The sequence below is a fragment of the Enhydra lutris genome, unplaced genomic scaffold (assembly GCF_002288905.1).
Source record: "Enhydra lutris kenyoni isolate GAN:26980312 unplaced genomic scaffold, ASM228890v2 scaffoldscaffold1, whole genome shotgun sequence".
Lineage (NCBI taxonomy): Eukaryota > Metazoa > Chordata > Mammalia > Carnivora > Mustelidae > Enhydra > Enhydra lutris.
In genome coordinates, this window is record NW_019154085.1 from 69,890,491 (window position 1) to 69,907,729 (window position 17,239).

Sequence of the window (17,239 nt, forward strand, 5' to 3'; positions counted from 1 at the left end):
GAGCCACGTAAAAGGCCTGTTAGTTAGAATCACTGAGAACGGGATCTTAGAATTTGCATTATTAACGAGCACCCCATGTGACTTTTTTTAAGCGGTGTGAGGATCACTGACATCAGTATCCCAAACAGTTGGTCCTCTTAGAAATACTGAATCATCTCATCAAATAGGGGACAAGACACTGCCCTCCAAGTTCAGGATTAGCCTCTGGAATTGGCTCCTGCGACAGTTTCATCACACATAAAACGTACATCATTTCTATTTACTGATAAGGCAGATCACCAGCTAGGTCTGTGAATGACAGAGGTAAATGTTGAGACATCACAGTTCTGCTCAGAGGACACACACGAGGAAGGTGTCACGTGGAGGGATAAACAGGCAACGTTCACCAGGGCGATGCATATCAGGTGGGAAGGCGTGCCGTGTGCGCACATCGATGCACATTTTTGTGCTAGGTAGGTTAGCTAGTAAGTACTGAATTTTGGAAAGTGGCCAAAGAAAAAGTAAAAAGAAAGTGGTATAATGAGTGGTAACTAGAGATGAGGTGACAGACATTGAACAAAGGCATTTTGTCAGGAGACAAAACCACAAATAACAGCTTCTGTTAAAAGCAGCAACAGTTCCAGGTGCACCCGGGTGGCTCAGTCATTTGAGCATCTGACTTGATTTCCGCTCATGGTCATGGTCTCAGCGTCATAAAGTCGAGCCCCACGTCGGTCCCCACGCTCAGTGCTGAGCAGGGAGTCTGCTTGAGTTTCTCTCTCCCTCGGTTCCTCTCACCACTCTGTCTCCCTCTCTCAAGTAAATAAATCCTAAAAAAAATAGAGAAACATAAGGCTATCAGTGAAACGAAGAAGTGCTTTTTTACTGTTTTTCTTTTTTTCTCATGGAAATACTCAGATAACTTTAGATTTGTATTTTCGCACATACACACAGGTTTAAATGAACCTTGAATTTAATTTCACTGTCTCACATCCCTTCTTAAGTAACTATGGGTTTTTATTCATTTCGTTGATCTGAACTTGTTAGCTTCCTGAATTGTTTTCCTCTTTGCTTCCCTTTTCATCTCTTACAAGTCACATTGCAGCTAGAGTGGTTTTAGCTTGAAGAGTTCATTCATGTGTTAATATCTGGTATTTTGAAAGGATCCCACCCTCACATCTTCTACAAGACCCAGTATCATTTTTTAAATCCCAGAAATAAAGATTTTCCTAAAAAAAAAAAAAAGTCAGAAGTTCTGGGTAGGGATGGCCAAAGTAGCTCATGAGATGCTAGCCTGATTGCATCCTGTTGTTTCCCACATGATTGGAAAAGGCTGGCTCTTGAGAAGACTTGTTAAAAATATTTTATCTTGCACATAGTGCATATGCTTCCTAAATGCTTATTAAATTGAACCAAAGTTTTCAATGGATTCAGGAAATCATGTTCCAGCCTCTCCTTGTCTGGACATTCTGTCTGAACCTCAAAGAATTCTTTTATTGCTTTTTGAATTGTTGCTTCAAAATTTTTGTTAACGCAGTCTGAAGAACGGACACCAAAGAAGGGCAGTGGGACAGGATCTGAGGTCTGAAAGAGAAATCAGCTTGTGGCCCAGGAAGGAACCCTGGCTGTCAGGAGGCTTCGTGACCCCTAGAGCTGGAAGTAGTAACTGATCACATATGATACAATCTTTCATATTCCACCGGAAGGGAAAATAATGTGACCTATCAACTGATGAGTTTGGGGACATTTGGGTCATTTACACAAGCATCCCTAAGTATTCTTTAATATATTTGTGGAGAAGAACCCCATAACAATTGCAAATGTTTTGCTGGTCATGTAGCTGGAAGTTTGGAGTATTAAATAAGAAAATAGATTAATTATACTAATTTGGACTTTGAACTTTTAAGGTGTCATTTCCCCGATAACTAAATTATTCAATCAATATGGGATAATTAACAGTAAGTAACAATAGAGAATAATTTAAAAAAATTAAATATCATAAATCCAAAGAATAGACCAAACCAAACTTATTGAAAGATGGGCCATTTGGAGAAAAATAACTGTATTAGAAAGCATCTTTCCGGGGCACCTGGGTGGCTCAGTGGGTTAAAGCCTCTGCCTTCAGCTCGGGTCATGACCCCAGGATCCTGGGATCGAGCCCCATATAGGGCTCTCTGCTCCATGGAGAGCATGCTTCCTCCTCTCTCTCTGCCTGCCTCTCTGCCTACTTGTATCTCTGTCAAATAAATAAATAAAATCTTTAAAAAAAAAAAAAGAAATCATCTTCCCTGATGCCCCTACATACTCCTATTCCTAGTCTAAGGAATATGTTCCCTTAAAGCAAAGCTTTCCAAAATGTATTCCAAGGAAGAGTCATTCCTGAAGATATTAATAGGTACTCTACAAGAAGTGGTGTATGGTCAAGTAAATTGGGAAATGTTATAAGAACTTTCAAACTTAAAAAAAAAATTCTTGAATTTCTGTTTCTTTCCAGAGGAGAGGCATTGGGACCAGATTTACCTTTCCACCATAAACAAGTAAAAAACTGGATAAAGTCTGGGAGACAGCTATTTCCAGACATCAGACAGAGGCAGCTCAGGGCTGGGGTTCCTGAGAGATGGGAACAAAGATGAGTCCTATTCTTACCCTGGTTTCTACTTGGAGGCAACTTGCAACCACAGTGCAGGGAGGGGAATCCCAAGCAGAGCACAGTGGGCTTGCTGAATTGAGGAAAAGCAGATTAGGGAGGCTGAGCAGCTTGGAAGTTGCAGATATAGAGCTGCATGAATCTTCCTGGAGGACTCCCTTGCATTTTGCTAGTAATTATGTTGTGTGTGCATGGAGTAAAAAAACTCCCCATAAGGCAGGGGAAAAATATAATTGGGACTTGTAAATTCACAAGAGCAAGGAGATGTTCAAACTCCAGGCAACGGGAGTAGAGAGTACTCACTGGTCAGCCAGGGCATTCAGTGGAGACCACCGGGAGCATGTGTTAATAGTAAGGATAGATAACCCCTGGAATAAAACTACACAAGATGTGTGATAGGAAAGCTAAAAAACACAGGTCTAGAAGGGATGAAGCTGGAAAGCAAGTCATTGCTTGCCCAAACAAAGCCTACTACTCTTTAAAGGAAAGCAAACAAAAATCCAGACATTCAATAGCCTAACATTCATAATGTCCATAATCCAATTAAAATAACCCATCAAACATGCTACAAAGCAGGAAAGTGTAACCCACACCAGGAGAAAGTCAATCAATAGAGATAATCTAGTTCTATAGATGGAATTAGCAACGAAGGATGTTAAACCAGCTACAATAAATACATTCAAGTAAAGAAAAGCATGAACACAGTGAGAAAATGGAAGGTGAAAAGAACTAGATGAAACTTCTTTGGAGATAGAAAATACAGTATTTGAAAAGGAGGAGGAGTTGGTGTGTAGAATTAACAGGTTAGGCACTAAAGAGGAAAAAAAACAGTGAACTTGAAGAGCTAGAAGTAAAGTCTATACAAAATGAAATATAGAGAAAAAAATATATCACTGAACAGAAAAGCCAAACGGCAGCAATGACTTGTAGGATGATACTAAGCAGTTTACCATATATGTCACTAGTGTTGCAGGGGAAGGAGAGAGAAAAGAAGGGAACAATAATCTATTTGAATAAATAATGGCTAAAAAATTTTCCAAATTGGATTAACACTGATGCGGGCCTCGATCCCAGGACCCTGAGATCATGACCTGAGCCAAAGGCAGAGGCCCAACCCACTGAGCCACCCAAGCGCCCCGACAAATAAATAAAATCTTAAAAAAAAAAAAAGAAAGAAAAACCTGTAAGATATTCTACATTGTCTTCGTAGGCAACCTGATCACCTGATCCCGAATATGCTGAGAAGCAAAAGTGACTTCATACTGTGATGTTCTTCTTGTTCTATGGTTCTAATAGAAAGCCCATTTTCTTATAAAAGCAGATGTTACTATGCACCTATGTGATGGTGTCCCCTGAAGATAAATGCGTCATTTAGAGCTTTCTATATGTTCTATAGCCTGCACATGCTTTATAAATATAGTAGTCAGATGATTACTTAATTTTGCTAGAAATGGCAGATTGTTGACAAAGAATCCCCACTGAGTTCCAGTGCCTTGAAATGCAGCTTCTATAAAGCAAATCATATCTGAAGAAATGACTTACAATGCCATTTGCTGCATATAGTGACATAATATTTAACTCTGTCACTGGAGTATAATTGCCTTATTTTTACAATGTTAGTGCTCTATTGATAAATATAGATTACCTGAACAAGTCAGGCCTGCGGCAGGGGGCAAAGCAGTTGCAGAGAGCAGAGCTTTTAGACAAGGAAACTATCTCATGCTCAGACAGACCATCTGTTCTCCGACAGTTGGTTACTCAAATGATGTATATTCAGTTCATACAAAGAATTAATTCATATAGCATCTTTTCCTTAACTCACAATTTAATAGATAGTAGATAAAGAAATGAAACAATTGGTTTCATGCACCAACGAGAGATACAAAGGGATCTGCACACATAAATCTTGTTGCCATTTTGCTATTTGGTCATAGTGTGTAGAGGCAGTGGTAGGTTTTCAGAATTAACATAGCCCCACCTTCCCTTACCTCTAGGATGAGTACGTGCACCCCTGTATCTCCTTCCTCCTGCATTTAGCCCTGGCTTTTGATGACAGTGTGCCTCATCTGTCAAGAGTACGGACTTACAGTACAGTGGAGAGAACTCAACAGCAGCGGTGTAAGCACAAAGGGAATTTATTGGCTGATAGACCTGAGCAGTCCAGGTGTTCAGACAGTCAGATCCTTCTGCGTGTCTCTATTTGTCTCTCAGGTCTCCTTTCCTTGTTGGTGGTTGCTCTACGTGGATATAAGACGCCCATGGGTAGCGTCCTTATGACTTGAGGTCCTGACATTTAAATAGACATTGTAAATTTCCTGATTGAACCGAGGCAGAAAATTAAAGAGCTACGTGCTCCAACCGGAGAGTAATTTGTTCCCTAGAACTGCTTTTGCTGAACAGTACTTTGAGGTTATACCATCAGCTACGCTGATGTGTTTTCCACAGTTTGTTCTTGGAGGCTCTCTGTAGCACAGTGTCCCCTTCATGAATTACTGCAGGAGGAAGTTTTCACAGGAACTAGAATAATGTAATAGATTCATGCAACTACCTTTTTGTTTGTTTCCTTTCTTTCTGTTAAAAAAAATCCATCAGACTTTATAAATCTATTAGAGGTGTGTTTTCCTCTTTGCCTTGTCTAATTTGAAAGGTCAGAGACAAATTTGTTGTCTATCTATGGTAACTATGTATGATATTATGAAACCATTTTGTATACTAACCTTACCTGATACTTAATTTTCCTATGTTTACTTTTATACTGTTTGATTTCATCTATTTACTTAATCTTACTTGTCCTACATATTTTAAAGCCACCTCAAATCATTTTCAAAGATAAAGTAGAAATAAGTATATTCATTCTTAAAACAATATACCCAACACCTGTGTAAAAGATTTCAAAATATCTTGTGTTCACAGACTGACCCTGTAGGAATGTTTTCTGGAATCCCCCTGTGGCTCTTCTCACAAAAGCTGTAGTGGTTAAACTATAGGAACTCTGGCTTGTGAATTGCTTTAACTAGCTGATCTATAAATGCTCACTTAGTGCCTCCAGGAAGCCAAAGGGCAAATGCAAGTGGATTGGTGGTTGTATAGGAAGTTGTCTTGATTCTGGCCAAACCCTGGTATGATCAAGACCCTTTCTTGGCAGTGGCCAGAACTCATCCTTAGGTCTGTGATCCTAGGGAAGCTGGGATATTCCTGGGGTGACTCCTTCCCTCTACATGGTTGAGGCATTGTTTATAAATATCAAGAAATCCTGGTGTTCACAGATTCATCTGGAACTCAAATCCCAGCCTTAAATTCTGTGCACAGGTTCCTGGAAGTGTTAGGAGGTCCCTAGTTACAAGAACCGTTTAGGGGTGGTCCCAACATTTCAGTCTTACTGTTGGAAACGAAATCTAGGGATTTGCATGGAAAGTAGCTGAATATCCAAGGAACAATACTTAATTTTGTGTTGGTCACTGTATCAGTTAGGTTTTAGTTGTATGTAAGATAAACCTAACTCAAATTGGCTTAAACGATTCAAAGGAATTTACTGGCAGAAAAATCCAGAAAGGAGAGCATTATGCAAGAATTAATCCAGATACTCAACAATGGCTCCTGTGTCCCCTAGTCTGTTTTCTTCTCTCTGTTCTGCATTGTACTAAGTCAGCTTCTTTTAAGGCTGGTTCTCCTCATTGTTGCAGAATGGTGGGAAGCAACAAGTGGAATCAGATAGGTCTTAATTCTCCTTCCCTAAGAGAAAGCATCAGCTTTTTCTCCCCTATAGATCTTTTTTTCTGCTTAGACCAACTTGTGTCACTCAGCTCTGAACCAACCAAAGGAGACAGGTGAGTAAAGTCAATGTGTCCTAGCTGGGGAAGGATCAGGGACATCCAAATTGCATAGCTAGAAATTTCAGAGTCCTAGTAGGAGGAAAGGGAGAAATGTCTTAGAGTGGAGGGTGAGGGAAAACAAAGAACTACCATCACTACTGTCTTAGGGAAACATTTTTTTAATGGATCCATGAAGACCCGCCAGTGTCTGCCTGTAGAATATTGCAATGGCTCTTAAAGTTGAAATTAACTGCATCATTGCTATTTTTTAACTTCCTGCATGATATTATGCAGGAAGAAGTTCTATATAGTTAGAATCTGAACAATGTATTTTAAGGGAGTCCTAAACAGATTATGCTAAGGCAGAAGGAAACCGGGTCTGCCTCATTGATACGAAGTACATTCAATTTCCCAGTGAACAGCCACAGTTAGTTTAGAGAAACTCTGGTAACCAGCTAGGAAGCCAGGCTAAGACTGAGAAGTGGAGGGAAGCTGTTGCCCTTGTACTGAGTGCAGACCAGTTGGAGGAGATGCATAGAAAACCCAAAAAAACGAGCAACAAACATGCTGCCTGCCAGGACCCACCGAACAACCGTACTTCGGGCCACAGAACTCAAGAATCCTGCAACTGGATATGATCGAGAGGTCCAGTAGACTTGGGTTTGAACAGCAGGTATCCCATAGCCTGGAAGTCTGTGTTGGTACAGCTAACACAGCCAACTGTAAGAGAGCCCTGAAGATAAAGGGCTCCATTTCTCCCTGATCACAAAGATCCTGACTGGGCTTCACCTTTGCTCCAGGGATGGAGCCTGGCTTTTTAAACTTAGATTTTGCAAAATCATTTTGATTGAATCTCTCTCCCTGGGTTCTTTCTGGCTCCTAAATGGTTTTGCAGCATATATCACAGCCTGTATATTTGACTAATAGTTTGCATGAATAATAAAATCTTCCAAAAGTAAACAAGCTCATATTTTTGCCATTTGTAAACTTTATTGCTATTATAAAATCAATGTTTTGCAACCAGAACCCTCGGCTGATCTCACCGATGGCAGTTGGAGCTGTTAACAAGGTGCTGTGGACTTTTCTCCTTTTCAGTGTGATTTCCTTTTCATATAAAACAGTGTGATTTTATATATGTGATAATCAGTCCTCACCATAAACATCTCAGGAGGTAGGCAAACAGTGGCATAAATAATGATATGCAAAGCAGTGTCTATATTGGTGAATGAGTGGTCCTCCCAGGCGAGATCACAGACCTAGCTGAAATACGGCCGTTTCTGGGGGCGATAGAGGCTTCAAATATGATGAAGCTTAGAAACAGGTAACCTCTGGTTACTCAGATCCTTGACCTTTCTTCCCTGACCTTCAGAATCGTCTAGATTTGAAACTCCCAGAACCACCTCATCTGTTTCCTGATTTTGCCTTGGGCTGCCTCTCTCGTGACTCTTTGAGCTGACCCTTCATGCAGTTATTCTTGAACATGTCTGTTTATCAGAACTACCTGGTTTTTTTTTCCTTAGGGATTTAAAAATGATTTATGCACATGGAAAATAAAAACTTCAAACAGTCTAGAAGAGAACAAAGTGCAAATATAGGTCTTTCTTCCTGCCTGGTCTTATTTCCTGATTATTTTAAAAATAATTTCTGTTTCCTATTGTTTGGATGTGTGCTTCTGTGATACTCAGTAATACACTTATACTTTAAAAAAGAAAAGATTTTATTTATTTGTTTGACAGAGAGAGAGAGTACAAGCGGGGGCAGTGGCAAGGAGCAGGAGAAGCAGGCTCCTGCTGAGCAGGGAGCCCGACGTGGGGCTCGACCCCAGGACCCTGGTATCATGACCTGAGCCGAAGGCAGACACTTAACCAGCTGAGCCACCCAGGCGCCCCTATGCTCATACTTTTTTTCACAGTGTTTTGCAAAGTATTTAACAGCTGGCAAGGTGTATCTTACTAACCCATCAGGACTTCGGCCTATCCATGGTGCTAGAACAGTTTCCTGGGAGCCCCGTCTGTACCAAGCATTGACTTTCATTTGCAGGGTTATGGGGAGACATGCAGGGATATATTAGTTTCCTGGGGCTGCTGTAACAAATTGCCACAAACTTGGTGGCTTAAAACAAAGAGAATTCTGTTACTTTGGACTTCTGAAGTCTGAAACCAAGGGGTCAGTAAGACTTCTGTCCCTCTGAAGGCTCTAGAGGAGAATCCTTCCTTTCTCCTTCTGCCTTCTGGTGGCTCCAGATATTGCTTGGCTTGCGACCACATAATTCCGGTCTCTGCTGCTGTCCTTCCCATGGCCTTCTCCTCTATGTCTTGACACTTGTCACTGGGTTTAGGGTGCATTTAAGAAATCTTAAATGGGGCGCCTGGGTGGCTCAGTGGGTTAGGCTTCTGCCTTCAGCTCAGGTCATGGTCTCGGGGTCCTGGGATTGAGGCCTGCATCAGGCTCTCTGCTCAGCAGGGAGCCTGCTTCCTCCCCTCTCTCTGGTGCCTCTCTGCCTACTTGTGATCTCTGTCTGTCAAATAAATAAATAAAATCTTAAAAAAAAAAAAAAAGAAATCTTAAATGTCCCAGGTAATTCAGATGAGGCTGTCTTACCGCCGCCTTGGGAATGATGGCTTTAGAGCTGTGAGTCACGAGCCTGGAGAAGAAGGACCAGAATGGTGTGCGAGAGAAGGTAGTAAAGTTGCAAAGTTGTCTAGGAGAGGAATATTTACCTTTGAGACTCTTTAACTGATCTTGTTAATGCCATTAAGATTGTTTAGCTCTCTCAGTACCATTAGGAGAAGACTGATTTTTGTAGTTTCTGAAAGAGATTGAATTTAGAAGACATTTTTGAAAGAGCCACTGGTCTCAGTAGACCCCCGGACTACAAAGATAGGGCTTTACCCTGAGCTGGGTGGGTAAGTCTCAGAGAGCCTTTTCCATGTATTTATTCAGTCTCTACTATTGCTTTTCTTTCAAGAACAATTTATTACATACATGAATGAGGCAGAAAGTGAGAGTACCATAGAGTTCACCGGTGTTATAAGGTCAGACTTGCTGGGGATCTGTTGGCTCATCTGATGGTGTGCAGCAGCCGTCCCGCCCACAGCTCCTCCAGCATCCACACAAACTCCTCCTTCAGCTTCCCTGACTCCTAGGCAGGTGCATGAGTGGTTCCTGGTGACGTGCGCTAGTTCTCCGCCCAGTACTCCAACTGCTGTTGGAGCTGGAGGTATGAAGGTGATGAGAGACTGAAGTGGGTGCCAGTGACAAACGGACTCGGGTTCCAGCTCTTCCTTGCAGACTCCCGTCTGCCCTCACCTCTCCCTCACTTCCCATCCATTGTCTTGTTCTCATTGCTGGCTCTGCTGACTTCGTGGCCATCAGCCGACACAGGGACAGTGGACCTACAGCTGCCTACTGTGCTCCAGTGATCAGGCAAGGTGAGGTCTAATCCCTTAAAAAAAAGTCCCTTATGCCACTCAACAGTGCTCCACTTCTCTGATCAACCTTACTAATGCAGAACTTGGATATTGTATTATTCTGTTTTGTTGTTTTGGAGGGAATTTATTTTGAGGACTTACTTCCCTGCTGTATTCTAAACTGGAAGTAGAAGCATGTGAGGGGAAATAAGGGTTATTATCCTGTCTTGCAAGGGTAGCCTGTCACAGTCCCAAAATACTGAGGTGTCATCATGACCTTTCCAACATGGCCTCTCTTGGCTCCTCCTGTCCATCTTGACCTCCAGACCCTTAACTCCTTTTCACTCTGGGTCCCTTTCCAGCTTTACTCATCTCCCCATTCAGGCCAGTGCCCAGCTCTTGGCATCCCGGGCTGTCTGCTTTTCTCTGCTCCCCCCTTCCTCACTGCCAAACTTCTTGACAGGGCAGCCGGCCCTGGCTGTCTCAATTTTCTGGCATTCTAGAAGGTCAGAGATTTCCTAAGCCTAACACCCAATAGGTCTCTGATCTGTTCACAGGATGTACCATGATTGCCCCACCTCTACTCAGAAAGCTTGTTTTCCTTCTCTTTCGTGGTGCTTATTACCTCCTCCCTTGTCTTTTTCTCTGCTCTGAATCATTCACAAGCTGTTCTCGTCCCTCCAGACTCGCAGTGCAGCCATCCTGAGGGAAGGAGCCTGTGGTGTGCTAATTTGTGGACTCCATATGCGTTTGCATACATCTGAAAACAGAGGTCTTTGCCTTACTTAACTTTGTAATGTCTCACGGTTCTTGAATAATATTTTTATTAAATTAAAAACATTTTTAAACATTTGATTATATCATCAGTTTCCCCTCTCCCACCTCTCTATCCTTTCCACCCCTAAAGTGCATTTCTCGTTTGAATACATAAGCCACTGGGGGAAAAATAGCATTGAGTATACTGTGCAAAAATCTGCTTTACAGCTAGATTTTTCAGGAACTTATCTATTCTTTATAGCAGTGCTGGAGGAAAAGCTAGTATAAATCAGTTTAAAACAGATACTAATGCCTTGTTCTTCTGCATTCAACTGCTATTCTTTATTTTCCAAACCAGCCAACTGTCCTGTCAACTCCGCATTTATGCTTGAAATCTTACCCGTTCTTCCAGGGTTGGCACAAATGAACTCCCACTGTATCATTGATTCTTTTCTAAATGCCCCTTGATTGAAAATTCTCATGTCCACTTCAAAATTCATTAAAGTATTCATTCTTTTCTCTCTGGTGATACTATTACATTATGATTATTTTCATGCTTATTTTCTATCTTAGACTTGGCAAGTTCCTTGATGTCAAGGTCACAAGGTTACAAGTTCACCACCACCCCCTTTTCATTTTGGTCCCCTAGCTTCCTCTAGGTAATTCTGTGCTTTGCGTGTCTTAGGTCTCTGGTAAGTGTTTTAAAATTTAAGTCAAATGGACAGCCCTTGAAAGACAGGCGTGAGACTGAGCCATCATATGAGTTGAGGGACCAACTAACAAAGCCACCTGCAGAAGATGGGGTGAAGATCATTTCTGGGTGAAGTCCGTGGCATCTCTTTTCCCCCCTTGAAGCTCAAAGTCCAAGCACAAAGCTCATGAGGATCCGTAAGAATGAGCAACCATGAGGAAAGCTTTATTTCACTGTGGGAGTCTAATTTGAGTGTCTAGATGAAATCTCAGCTATTTCTTGATGTCTCTGTATTTCTTGTGCCTAGAAGAACAGGCAGAAAATAATCTGGTGAGAAATTTTCAAAAATACATTGAGAAGTTCTGTTTATAACCCTAGTTTGAGACCCAAGATACTGCTACCAATCTCCTCGTCTCCTAGCCAGTTCTATACTGAGTTTGGGACATAAACATAATTAAAGGAAAGAAAGATAACCTATTAACAGCTCTTCAAGGACTCCTTGAAACAAAGCAGAACCAAATTCCTTCTTTGCTTCCATTCTGATTAAAAGATTTTCCTTCTTATTTAAAACAGAGAGGATCATCCATCTTTCCTTAAAATATGGACATTTTTGTTTTAAGACTCCTAGGCTGAAGGTCAGTTTGGAGTATCAGATGGAGACAGCAAACCAGCCCAGATAAGAGTTTCCAAAGCTATCCATCACTTGAATAAAAGTCAAGCAGCAGGTATTGATCTTAATCCTGAAGACAGATTGAAAGGAAGAGGTAAGGTCACAGCATCGCAGTTACTTGGGAATATGAAAGAGGTGAGATTGTCACGAAGAGGCAGACACACGGCCAACCAGAACCATTGTGGACCAGGTGGAAAGGCACTAATGAGACAAGTGAGCTGTGACCTGCAAAGTCCTGGGGCTGCCTTTATGTCATACAAACCGGGGAACTCAAAATGGAAATCAGTGGGTTTAGATTTCCAGATAGAGAGGACAGGATTGAACTTTACCTGGTGAGTCACAGAAGAGGATTATTACTGTCTAAGGCCGTGAATGTGAAAGTACGTTGATGACTTTGGCACAACCAGATTATGGTCTCCTGATAAGCTGCAGGTCCTTATTCTCCAGGCCATTCCTCTCTCCTGCCTTTCTGGGTCTGTATCTCCTGTGCAGATGTTTTTACTTCTTGGTGCCTAAGTCTCACAAATTTCCGCCAGCCACTATCCTTCTCACTTTACGTGCTTTCCTGGGCCACTTTCTTGTTTTCCTGGACTCCCCCAAACTATGTAGTAAGTGCCAATCTTAGTATACAAACTGGTGTTTGGGAAATACAGCTTTCTTGATTTTTCTATCACTTAAATTCTGTTTTGTATCCCTATTCTACTGAAGTGGCCCTCATCTCAAACTTTAAAATATTGTGGCAAAAACCTTGCTTTTTTGTGTGCTCCCTTTTGTATCTAGGTTATTGAAATAGAAAGTCAAGAAGAATCTCCCAGAACCTCCTTTTCTGTGCTGTCAGAGGCAATGAATGCAGGGCCAGGCTCCAATAGGGGAAGTGCCCATGGTGGTGGGGAGTAGTGGGAAGAGGACATGGAATAAAGGTGCAGAGTGAGGTGTGGAGGGTTGCATTATTTTTTTTAAGGTTTCCTTTATTTATTTTCAGAGACAGACAGCATGAGCCAGGGAGAGAGAGAGAAGGAGAATCAGATGCCCCGTTGAGCAGGGAACCTGATGTGGGGTTTGATCCCAGGACCTTGGGATCAGGACCTGAGCCGAAGGTAGATGCTTAACCGACTGAGTCACCCAGGCGTCCCAAAGAGTGCATTATTTAACAGTTCCAGATGGTATCTCATGGAAACAACTGCAAAAGCCAGCAGTATTTAAACCCACCCAATAGATCTTTTTTGTTTCCTTCATACTGTAATTTACGTCTTTTGTTATTTTTGAGGACACTTTGCCTTCTTTTTTCTTCTCTTTTTTACCTTCCCTGAGATGAGTCACCCACCCTCCGTGCATGCTTCCGGGCCAAGTGGATGCTTTCTCTCCCTCCTGCCACAGGCACGATGACTGTGTTCATTCTTATATTGACCACATATTCAAATTATAGCAATAAAGGATGTCTTTTTTGATGTCTATGGATATGGTTATAAAAATCCTCACACCTCATGTATCATTCCTACCAGACACCCAGAAGTTTCATAAAAAGTACTATTTTGGAGATCTGAAGCTTGCACACTTTAAGTTACACTTTTGGAATAGAGTTAACCAGTTTTAGATTTGTATGTTATAAAGCACTTTTTTGTTGTGGTAAAATACACATAACAGCATATATACCATTTTAATAATTTTAAGTGCACAATTCAGCATCTATTTACAGTGCACCCATCACCTCTGTCCATCTCCAGAACTTTTCATTATTCTAAACTGAAACTCTGTACCCAGTTACTGTCTAAGAACTTCCCATGCCTCCTCCTCCCAGCCCCTGGTAATTAGTATTCTACTTGCTGTATCTATGGGTTTAACTCTTCTTTGGAGGTGGAGTCATCGTCCTGCTTTGTCTATCTCATTCCACTTAGCATGTTTTCAAGGCTTATCCATGTTATAGCATGTCTCAGAATTTCATTAGTTTTTAAGATTGACTAATACTCCATTTACACATATATGACATTTTCCTTATCCACCCATCTGTCTACGGACATTTGGGTTGTTTCTACCTTTTGAATATTGTGAATAATATCACTGTGAATATGGGTGTATGAATATCTGTTTGGGTCCTTGCTTCTAGTTTTTTTGAGTCTATACCAAGATGTGGAGTTGCCGATCGTATAATAATTCTATGTTTAATTTTTTGAGAAACTGCCACATTGCTTTCCTTAGTGGCTGTGCCACTTTACATTCTCACCAGTAATGCACAAGCGTTCTGATTTCTCCACATCCTTGCCAAAACTTATTTCCTAGATTTTTAGTAATAGCCATTGTATGGGTATAAAGTGGTATCTCATTGTGGTTTTTTGATTTGCATTTCTCTAATGATTAGTGATATAGTAATGTTGAGCATCTTCTCCTATGCTTATTGGACAGTTGTATATCTTCTTTGGAAAAACGCCTGTTCAAGTTCTTTGCCCATTTTTGAATTGGGTGGTTTATATTTTATTATTGTGAGTTATAGACATTTATTATATATTTTGGATATTAATCCCTTACCAGATCTATGTTTGCAGATATTTTCTTTCATCCATGGGTTGCCTTTTCACTTTCTTTATAGTGTTCTTTGATGCACAAATGTTTTTAATTTTGGTGAAGACCAGTTTATCTTTTTTATTTTTTTATTGTTGTTTCCTGTGCTTTTGGTGTCATATCCAAGAAACTGTTGCCAAATCTAATGTCATGAGTCTTTCCTCTTATATTTTCTTCTGAGAGTTTTATAGTTTTAGCTCTTATGTTTGGGTCTTTGATCCATCTTGAGTTGATTTTTGTCTGTGCTATAAGATAAGAGTCAAAATTAACTCTTCTGCATGTGCATATCGAGTTTCTTCAGCTGCATTTGTTGGAATGCATTTTTAGATACTTAAAATGCATATTACACACTATTCTGTTTTCTTCTACAGTGTATGGAAAACAGCAAACCTTTTCTTGAGGGCTCTTTGTCCCTTTTAGATTGTTAACTCTTATTTTGTGCTGTATTACAGTGACTCTCAAAAGGGCTCTCCTATACTAATGACCTCCCACTGCTAGGCTTTATTTATTCCCAAGTTGTTATTGCTTTTATTTGTCCTCCTTTGCTATTAAACTATTTGCTGCCAAGCTCTTAGCTGTCATGTCTCCCCATAACAATGTGCCCATCTCATTTGTTTTACAAACTGACAAACCTGGTAGCTAAACTGAACAAGAATTGGATATAAACTTAAGGTCAGTATTCTCTGAGAAAGGAATGGATTCACAATAGAGTAAATGAAATGATCTTTCATTAAAGGACTTTATGAGAGCTCTTGACTTTGCTGAGCAGTCACTGTCATTTATGTTGAGGTCTTCATCTGTGTCTGATGTCTACATAATTAGGAATTACACACTGATGTGCTATTGAATGTTTAAAAAACCAGCTCTGGGGGGGCAGCGGGGAGAAGCTTTCTTTTTAGTGGTTGCTGATTTCCATGGTGTAAATGCTACCTGGGTGGCCAATTTCAGGCTCCCAGGATGACATCACTGAATGTAGAGCTGGGAAGAGAGGTGTAGTCATGCATCATTTTTACTATATAGGTCCAGGAGCCATGAATAGTATAGGTAATAGTGAAATGTGGTGAAATAACTGAAAAGTGATGCATTTTGAGTATTTATTACCTTTATTACTATAGCTTTTAATGTAATTTTCTCAGGTGTGAGTTTATACAATCTAGTTTTTAATAAAATCCATATTTAACGACTGGTTCACAAAATTCCTGAAAATTTAACAGTTAGCTCTTCTGAGCTGGGACAAGCCAGCTCCAGCACACATCTGGCATTATTTGACTACTTTGCACATAGGGTAATAAAGTCATAAAACTGATTATCCCTCAGCCTTTGCACAGACTGAAAACTTTAAGAGTTTTTAAAAGTTTCAGTTAATTAGTAAATGATTGGCATGACTAGTTATTAATGGAAATAGAATATTCGGTTGGGATTCTATAGAATATTAGATAGCAAAAAATTGGGGGTTCTAATTTTATGCCAGTCAGTGTGATAAGTTCTTTGTTGTCCTTATCTTGTTGAATCTTGATAAGAACCCATGAGTCAGTGATACTTTTGTCTCTACTCTATAGATGAGGAAACTGAGGTTTAGGGAGGTTCCTGTGTTCAAAGACATACTAGGTTTTGAGCACACATCTTTGTGCTATCATACATTCAAGAATTCTTTACTGAAAGCACATTGTTTACTAAATGAGGAATAGTAAAAGGAACTGAGAGGGGGATAATGTGTATGGGCAGAGATGGAAAGGGATCATGGTACAGGATGAAGCTAGAGATACCTGAATGGCCAGACCATGCAAAACCTTCTAAGCCATGTTAAAAGTTTGGTCTTTATTCAGGAGCATTGAAAGCCACTGAAAGATTTTAATTGTAGGATGTGAAATGCATTCAATTCTTCCTTTGAAGAAACTATCTGCATGGAGTGTGGCTTGGTGTACATAAGAGACTAGTTAAAAGGTCACTACAGTGATTCTGGCAAGAGATGATGAGAGCTTGGTCTGGGGTGGTACTGGTTTCGTGTGTCCACAGCTGGATGCATGGTGGGGTCATTCACAGAGATGGGAAAGAGTACAAGAGAAACTCCCTAGTGGGTACATCAAGAGTGGAATTTTGGACATATTGACTTTGTGCTTTGTTAAGAGTTCAAAGAAGAGAAGTTAAGTGAGAAGTTGGGACACCTACATTGGGGAGATATAAGTCATGCCCTTAGTCTCTGTGCTGCACTAATTACATTATGAGTTGGAACAGATAAATTTTGAGATCCTTTGAAACCTTGGCATTTCATGATATTATGTTCTCTGACATTTGAAGTAGACATGAAAGAGAGCCTCTGCATCTTTCTATTCATGTCTCTCTAAGCTAATGGAAATAGGGTCTTTTCTTTGAATGGACTTTGAGACTTATCTCCTATAACACTGTTCAGTTTTTATGTTCACCATTACAGAAGAAACTCAGATGAGCTGGCCAAAGTAAATCTGGACCAGCTCTCAAGCCTGACAGAGCTTCTTGAGAAACTTGCCTGGACTGCACAATATGAGGGTATCCTAAATTCCATGTAAGGGAAGGAAGACAAATATTGATTGAGGACCTGCTATGGGTCTGACACTGTGCTAGGATCCAGGGTGTAATACAAATGAAATAGCCCTTGGCCTTGAGAGCCTCACAGTAATTGGAGGAGAATGTAAACACACAATTTCATTATAATTGGGATTTAGAGAGGTGTGGAAAAGG